The sequence below is a fragment of the Garra rufa genome, unplaced genomic scaffold (genome assembly GCF_049309525.1).
Source record: "Garra rufa unplaced genomic scaffold, GarRuf1.0 hap1_unplaced_099, whole genome shotgun sequence".
NCBI lineage: Eukaryota > Metazoa > Chordata > Actinopteri > Cypriniformes > Cyprinidae > Garra > Garra rufa.
In genome coordinates this window covers 30,408-39,070 of record NW_027394374.1, presented here as the reverse complement: position 1 = coordinate 39,070, position 8,663 = coordinate 30,408, and the positions used below count along the sequence as shown (strand labels likewise).

General features: G+C 34.3%; 1 long non-coding RNA gene across 1 annotated transcript; it reads right to left on the bottom strand.

Annotated features, from left to right (window-relative positions):
* Positions 1-3,471: 3,471 nt before the first annotated feature.
* On the bottom strand, positions 3,472-8,352 carry LOC141316561 (uncharacterized). The gene is made up of 4 exons (XR_012351430.1): positions 7,955-8,352; positions 7,825-7,884; positions 7,625-7,692; positions 3,472-3,901 (listed from the first exon to the last, which is right to left on the bottom strand). It is a non-coding gene; the product is annotated as an uncharacterized lncRNA (long non-coding RNA).
* Positions 8,353-8,663: the final 311 nt, after the last annotated feature.

Genomic DNA, 8,663 nt, shown 5'->3' with positions numbered 1-8,663 from the left:
TGCGTCAAGTTAAAATAGTCCGTCCTTTTCAAAACAAGTCTTGAGACCTTTACTCTATTCCTTTGCGTTTCTTCTAGCTGCTAAATACACCTCCATAAGAAGCTTGTCCAATTGGAGTCAGGTAAACCTGAAACCAGCCTTATTTTACAAAGCTTCATTAACACAGATTGGTCAACTAGTCATTCAGACAACTCATTAGTTATTTTAAAAATGTGTAGTTTTGCACATCCCTATTAAAAGGGAAGGCTTCATTTGTCTCTATCGTTTGTGTTTCCCCACAAAGGTCACCTGATCTAGCCTTCGGTGGTTGCATTTCCCTTCCAGAGAAATGAGTGTTTGTACTTTTTGGTACATTGTTCATGTCTTTCTTATGAAATATCATGCCGATACATTTATTTAGTGAGAGATATACTGCCTTTTTGTGTGGTTTTTATTCATCACCTTGTCTCTTGACATTTTAACTGACCATTTTCTGTCATGTCAGGGTTTGAATGGTATCTGTCAGTAGCTACCGTCCCCCCTCACAGAGCATGTTGGGTAACATCCTTTGCGTGTACTCTGTCATTGCTGACGCTGCGCTTCGATCTAGAGGATATTTGGAGTGAAAGATGAGTTTGGCTGAGAAAGATAGGCACGCTGAACTCTGCAGAAATAACATTCTTGTTAAAATGAGTTTCTGCAGAGATTATGTAACAGGACTTTTTGAAGGACTTTGTCAGGACAGATGTGATTTGCACGCTAGATTTCAGATGACATACTCACCCTTTACTAAATGTTCCCTTGCCCGAAAACCTTAGGGAGGGGGGCTTTATATACCGCTGCTATATTTAGCTGGAGATCACAGTAATTAGGTTTCTGAGCAAGTGTTAAATGTTTTGGCTTCTCAGTAGACTATGGACTCTCTAGTTGGTTTTGCTGTTACTTTGCCCATCCACATAGAGAAATAGTTTTCATTAAAAGAATGATTCAGACCACACATAAAAAGAAAAAAATGTATTTTGAAAAAAGGTACATGGACGATTTAATTAATTTACATGACTTTTCAAGGTTTAGAATCTTCATATATGTGACCCTAGACCACAAAACCAGTCTTAAGTCGCTGGGGTATATTTGTAGCAATAGCCAAAAATACATTGCATGGGTCAAAATTTTTGATTTTTCTTTTATGCCAAAAATTATTAAGAAATTAAGTAAAGTTCATGTTCCATGAAGATTTTTTTGTAAAATTCCTACTGTAAACATATCAAAATGTAATTTTTGATTAGCAATATGCATTGCTAAGAACCTAATTTGGACAACTTTAAAGGTGATTTTCTCAGTCTTTTAGATTTTTTTGCATCCTCAGATTTCTGATTTCAAATAGATGTATCTCAGGCAAATATTGTCCTATCCTAATAAACCATACATCAATAGAAAGCTTATTTATTGAGCTTTCATGTGATGTATAAATCTCAGTTTTGTCAAATTTAACCTTATGACTGGTTTTGTGGTCCAGGGTCACATATCCTCTTGTTGTTGTTTAAATAACAATTTTAATATTGAAGCCTGTCTCCGCCCCTGAATAAAGAGAAAAAATGAAATTGCGGCTTTTTATTTCACAATTCTGATTTTTTTTCCCACAACCGCAAGTTTGCATCTTTTAATACATAATTGCGTGATGTAAACTCGCAATTCTGACATTTTTCCTCAGAATTGCGTGACATAAACTGGCAACTCTGACTTTTTTCTCAACTGTGTGATATAAACGGGCAATTCTGACATTTTTCCTGAGAACTGCGTGATATAAACTTGCGATTCTGAATTTTTTTCTCAGAATTGCATAATAATAAACTTGCTGGCAATTCTGTCATTTTTCTTCAGAACAGCGTGATATAAACTTCCAGTTCTGACTTTTTTCCCCCCTCAGAAGTGTTAATGAACAAATCTGACTTCTGAGGGTTTTTTTTTATTAAACTTTTCCCTCTGTTTTGTTCTTCAAATTGTGTGAAATAAACTGGCAACTCTGACATTTTTCCTCAGAATTGCGAGATATAAACTCAAAATTTGATTTGTTTTCTCGAAATTGTGATATAAACTCACTGCCTGTGATATTCTGACATTTTTCCTCAGAACAGCGTGATATAAACGTCCAGTTCAGACTTTTTTCCCTCAGAATTGCATAATATAAACTTGTGATTCTGTTTTTTTTCCTCCCAATTGTGTGATATAAGCTGGAAATTCTGACATTTTTTTCCTCAGAATCGCATGATACAAACTCTAAATTAGATTTTTCTTTTCTCAAAATTGTAATATAAAATCACACTTCTGACTTTTTTCTTCAAATTGGTGCCCTGTAAACTCGCGTTAGAACTGCATGATATAAACTGGCAATTCTGACATTTTTCCTCAGAACAGCGTGATATAAACATCCAGTTCTGACATTTTTCCTCAGAATTGCGTGATATAAACTCACGCTTCTGACTTTTATTCTTCAGATTGGTGCCATATAAACTCACGTTAGAACTGTGTGTTATAAACTGGCAATTCTGACATTTTTCCTCAAAGTTTGTGATGTAAACTCATGTTTCTGACTTTTTTCCTCAATTGAGTGATATAAACTGGAAATTCTGATATTTTTCCTCAGAAAATTGACTTTCCACTTTTGGAAATGATATAAACTTGCGTTTCTGACTTTTTCATTCAGAATTGTGTGATAAACTTGCAATACTGCTTTTTTTTTAGAACTGTGTGAAGCTAAAATTTTTCTTTACACTGTAAAACCCGACAAGTTACGGTAACTCAAACCGTTTTAGGAAACTGATTGCCTTAAACCATTTAAGTTTGGTAAAACCCAAAAATATGAGTACTATAAACTCATATACATTGAGTTTAATTAACTTATTCTTTTTAACATTAGCTTAGGCAATTATTTGAGTTAACTCAACTTTAAAAATGTAAGTTTATTCCACTCAGTCAGTTTGAATTCAGGTAACAAATCCCACTAAGTCGTATCAACTTTTTGCTACTTGAATGGTTTGAGGAAACCGATTGCCTTAGATGGTTTAAGTTCATCAAACTCAAAGCAATAAAGTTACATAAGACGTACCAAAAACACTGGTAATAATGACAGAACAGGTGGGTTTTCTTAAGTATTTATTGAAATACAACAAATGTTTTAAAGCATAAATAAAAATAAGTGATCTGTTTAGTTAAAAATATAACATTTACGCTATCTTATCAGACTTTTCACCAAATAAGCAAAGACAGCAAAAACAAGGAAATGTTTAACAAAATCCCTTTTTAAAATACTAATTATAATTGATAATATTAAAAATAATAACAATAAATGATATGAAACACAGTGGATCAATTTTAAAATAAAATATAAAAAAAAGGTTTTCCTTAAATTTTGTATAGAAAGTACTGTTAATCTTATGTATACTATAAGGGAATACATTAGTGCAAAAAAAAAAAAAAACCTGTACACTGAGCCAAAACTTGGCAGACATCATCTTTAGATACAATCAAAACATCCAAGTCAAAATTATTTATACAATGCTTTTTACAATACAAGTTGTGTCAAAGCAACTTTACATTACTGCAGTGACCATTTGATCTGGATACAGACTAGACCTGGTGGCTACAGCAACCTCAGAATAAGAAAGAAACAGACTAATATTAACATAGACGCAAAAGTTCCATGTTGCCACAAAGTCAGATTGGAGAGGACTCATCTGGTTCTCGTGGTCTTGCGTCGATGGCCGTCTAGGTGATGAGGTCTTCAATGATGATCTGTCTCTGGGGCTCATCTAGTTGACGTGGTTTCTGCTGACATTCCATTGGGTTTAAGAATAATGTTCCCTCTTCCTCCTTAACAGTGATGGTGACAGCTGCCATCTGCACCTGATCACGCTCCCGTTTTCTAAATGCAGTAAAAGTTTTGTTAGTGTACGTCACCAAATATCATCATATCTAAACAAATCAGACATATTTACATTTTCATAAATTACAATAAAGGTGTGAAGGATCGGGAAAGTGTTTATTCAATAAGGTATGTACACAATTTAAAACAAAAAACCTGTAGTACTTTAATTTTCACATCACAACTTCCAGAGTTGTTTATCAGCAGGATTTTCAGATGTGAATATCAGCTAAATGTTTTAGAGATTTAATTTAATTTAATTTACATAAACTCATTTTACTAATTTACTATTTAATTTGACAATCTAAGGTTCTTTATTACAGAACAGAGAGAAAAAGTGATAGTTCACCCAAAAATGAGAATTACTTACTCTAATGTTGTTCCAAGCCCGTATTCCAATTTAAACCCTGCGGCGCGTGATGATACATTGAGGTTTGAGACACAAAACTATCGGTCTGTACAAAAAACTGAACAGTATTTATTAGGGCTGCAACAACGAATCGATAAAATCGATAAAAATCGATTACTAAAAGCGTTGGCAACGAATTTCATAATCGATTCGTTGTGTCGCGCGACGCAGAGACATTTGGTTGTTATTATATATATATTTAAAAAAAAATTGAGCGCAGAGCGGAGTGGACACATTCGGTCTCTCTCCCGCACTGATGCCAGCAGAGTTCGGCACCTCATAAGCTGTGTTTCCATCCAAAGATGCGAATTTAACTTATGCGCAAAACTGGAACATTTGAGCGCACCGTTTCTACATTATATATATATATATATATATATATATATGCTGCCCCGATTTATATCAAACATGTTTGATATTTAAGCCTACTTCGGCTAGCGTACTTTCACAGCAGCCAATGCTCGATCGCAAAACAGCTGCTGTACGGGTCGTTGGATAGTGGAGATGGAGAAAACTACTTCTATAGTTTTTGTAACACTGTCTGTCTGTATAATGTGTCGAAAACATACCACAACCGTAAGGAGAAAGAGGAGCTCTGCTGAGGTGAAATCGTCACAGTTTTGAATAGGGCTGTGACGGTGGCACGTTGTTTTTTTATATATACACTTCAGTCAGCAAACAAGCAGCCTAAAAACGCTAAAATAAATCAAAGAAATAATATATTTAATTAAGAAAGTAGCCTAAGAGTATTAAATAGGTTATTAAACAAACATTCCTTGTAAAAATGTCCGACAGCTCATCAATTTTTGGCCGACTGAATTTCCAGTCCGACTGTCTTTTTTTCCTCTTTCTCTTCCTCACTACACAGCTGCTGTTTTTAATAGCAAAGTGATTACATTTATTTTCGTTCCTTTAGTTTATAAAGTTAATTTAGAGATATATTTGGAACACTTTTTGTTTGTTAAATTCAAGTTTTTGTTTTTTAAAGTTATACCTAGCAAACAGCGGCAGACAGATCTAAAGCCTGCTTAATTCATCGCGATTTAAATTAAAATCCATTGATATAAAAAACTTAAAACATATCACAATATTAGTTTAATCATTCAATCAAGATAATTCCAAAGTTTGTGCGGAGAGAAGCGCGCTTTGCAGGACATGGAGATGCCAGTGCAACGTGGAATTTCTTTTTTGCTCATAAAGGTAAGAGTAATTTACAACCCGGGCCGGAACTGTAAAGGGTCTACCTTAGTTTGTGTGTACTCACAGTATCAACAAAATGTGCTCTTAAAGAAAACAAACAGAATACGCTTGATATCTTTGGTTTAAACAGGAGCGCTTCACAATAATTAACCGAAACCCAGGTAATTGCCTCACAAACACAATATCTATAGAAAGCTTTAAATTATTATTTTACTATAAAACGAAATAATTAAAATCGAAAACAAAACTCTTTCATTAGCTAATCCATAAAGATGCATTAGGCATTAATGAGCAGGGTCGTCAATTTCATCTTTGCAACACTGAATCAGAAAATACTAGTTTATTAATAAGTAATTCGAATATTTTCTTAATTTTTGCCTTGACACATTCATGGTAATTACTTTTGCTGGGGCTTTGAGGCCAGTTTTGCGTGCATTTGAATGCGGAACTCTTCCAGCTGGTCGCTGCTGATGGCAGGACACTAAACACCGCCATGGAGGAATGAATGTAGCAGAAAGTTAGTCAAGTTATCCCGTTCCAGCGTGCAAAGTCACATGACTTTTTTAATGCGCACTGAGGAATTTAATTTGAGAGGCTTCTTGATGGGAAATGCAGCATGTACACCACAGCAAGCCGCTGTCTTGACGGATAGTAATTTTAGTTTATTTAGTCTATATATTTGGCAGATGTAAAGCATACATGTGTATGTTTTTTGTGTTAGTCCATTTTTATTTTATTATTATTATTATTATAACAGTTCAACGAGCAACATGTTCGTGCACTTTCTAAAGATTTTAGTTCTGTTTTTGAATAAAGGTTTGTAAATCCCTTGTTTGTTTGTTTTTTATCCGATTCATCGATTAATCGAAAAAATAATCGACAGATTAATCGATTATTAAAATAATCGTTAGTTGCAGCCCTAGTATTTATATTATTTACCTTTGATCGATCGCAACGTTCTACCGTCCTCACAACAGCCGGCGCGTGATGCGTCAACGTGATCTGCCATAGTAGATGCATGCACGGCGGTCTGTCATGCGTACACATCACTCATTGTTTACGTAGTGCATAGTGGCTACTCAAAATGATAATGACTTGTGCTTATCCTGATTCTGGCAATTGATTAAAAACTAAAAGATTACGTTTTCTTGTGCAAACCCATCGGGGAGTGTTGACTTTTCACCGACTACAATCGCCAGAGCACGTTGACGCACCATGCACAGGTTGTTGTGAACACACTCCATACAGGGGAGAGTTCCGGTGGATCAGAGGTAAATAATAATGTAAATACTATTAAGTTTCTTGAACAAGACAGACTGTTTTGTGTCTCAAGATCTCAATTTATCACCACGGGCCGCAGGGTTTAATTGGGTTTTGTCTGTGTATGTTTTTTTTCCCTCAAAGATTTGGTAACTATTGACTGCCATTATATGACTGACAGACTGCAATGGTTTGAGTTAAACATTTTTGTTTGAACTATCCCTTTAAGGTATTTTTAATGATATCTGAGAACTTTCTGAGCCTCCATAGACAGCTACGCAACTGGAATGTTCCTAGATCTATAAAATATATTTTTTTCATCTGTATTAATTAAGTATATAACTATAACTATAATCACAACTTAAAAGACTTCACTGGTATTCTTCTGAAGCAACACAAAATAAAAAAGACTGACAGAATGACAGCCAACCTGAAATTTAAGATGTCATTCACTCTGCCAATACAGACTGAATCAAAATGGTAGCACACTACAAACATTACTGGTCCTTAGATGTCATGATGTTATTCTTGTGGGATGCTAGTTGAGGTTTGCCATTTTTCATCTGTGCTGTGTATTCACCATTGATCATTGTTTAGGTCTAAATTTCAAATCTAATATTCACATAAAATTACAGTATTGCTTCAGAAGAGCAGAGATTGAATTTGTGTTGCTGGTAATTCTGGACACAATTGCAATTGCATTAATAGCAATTCATCAAAAAATAAAAACTGAAGAACTTTACTTTTTATAACGTGACAAATTACATCTTGTAATTTCGTAATAAACACTAAAGCCCATCAATTTGTATATATCCTAAAGCCCATCATATAAATATAATGTGAATTCTACTTACTTCATTTTAGGCTTTTACTGCAGCAGCTTGTTGCCAATGACATCACACCACCCCTAGCTGGCTTAGCTCTGAAAAGATTGATGTAAAAAACATGACAATTTGTTAGTATGAATTTTAAATAAGACATCATGAGGAGCAAATAACAGTCTAAAATGTTAACTAACTTAATGTTAACAAAACAGAGTATAAACGCTCCTCACCGGGCTTGGGCGAGTATAGTAACGTTAAACGTCAGCGTCACATGGATATTCTAGATGAAACTGACAAAGCAAATAATAAATAACGATTAACAAAAAGTTTTTGAAAATAGGGAATGTGTGTTTGCTTTACCTTGCTTCGGAGCTGTGGCGCGAGTGACGGTTAAAGATGTGGAAGATAGTTCGTCTTTCAGCCGCCTCTCGAGTTTAAAAATAAAAATTGCTGGACTCGTTTGTGTCCGACTGTGAGAAACCACAAAACATATTTATTAATTTATCACTGACAAACCGTTGTGTTTAACACTGCATATTTAACACCTCCCGTTGATAACTTTGATGTAATGACGCCATAGCTGCTTGATCTTTACTAGACAACGTTATACACAATAAAGTTGACAATAAAACACAAGTCGTTCGAAAGTGCTTAAAACAGCAATAAAGAAGTTTGAAAAGCTTAACTTGCCTGATATTTTCCAGGAATACGTCGCAATCCATCCTGCTGTGATCCCGTGACATGAGTGAGAGGATGAGCATGAGCAGACGTGATTGACTGAAAAAATGCGCGCGGTTTTTGAAAAAACCCGGAAAATATTTTGCCTCCAGTAAAAGTAATTATTTTAAAATTATAAATCTAAATCTAAATGAAATAGATGTATGTATTTATTATATTATCATTATTATTATAGTTTATTATTATGGTTGTTTAATTATTATTAAAAGTAATATATTACCATTTAGTTAGGCTATTTATCTAGTAATGAAACATCTAATAATCTAGAACTATATTATACAAACGTGACTTCTCGAAAAACTATGTTAGAAATCATGGATTAAGCTTATAT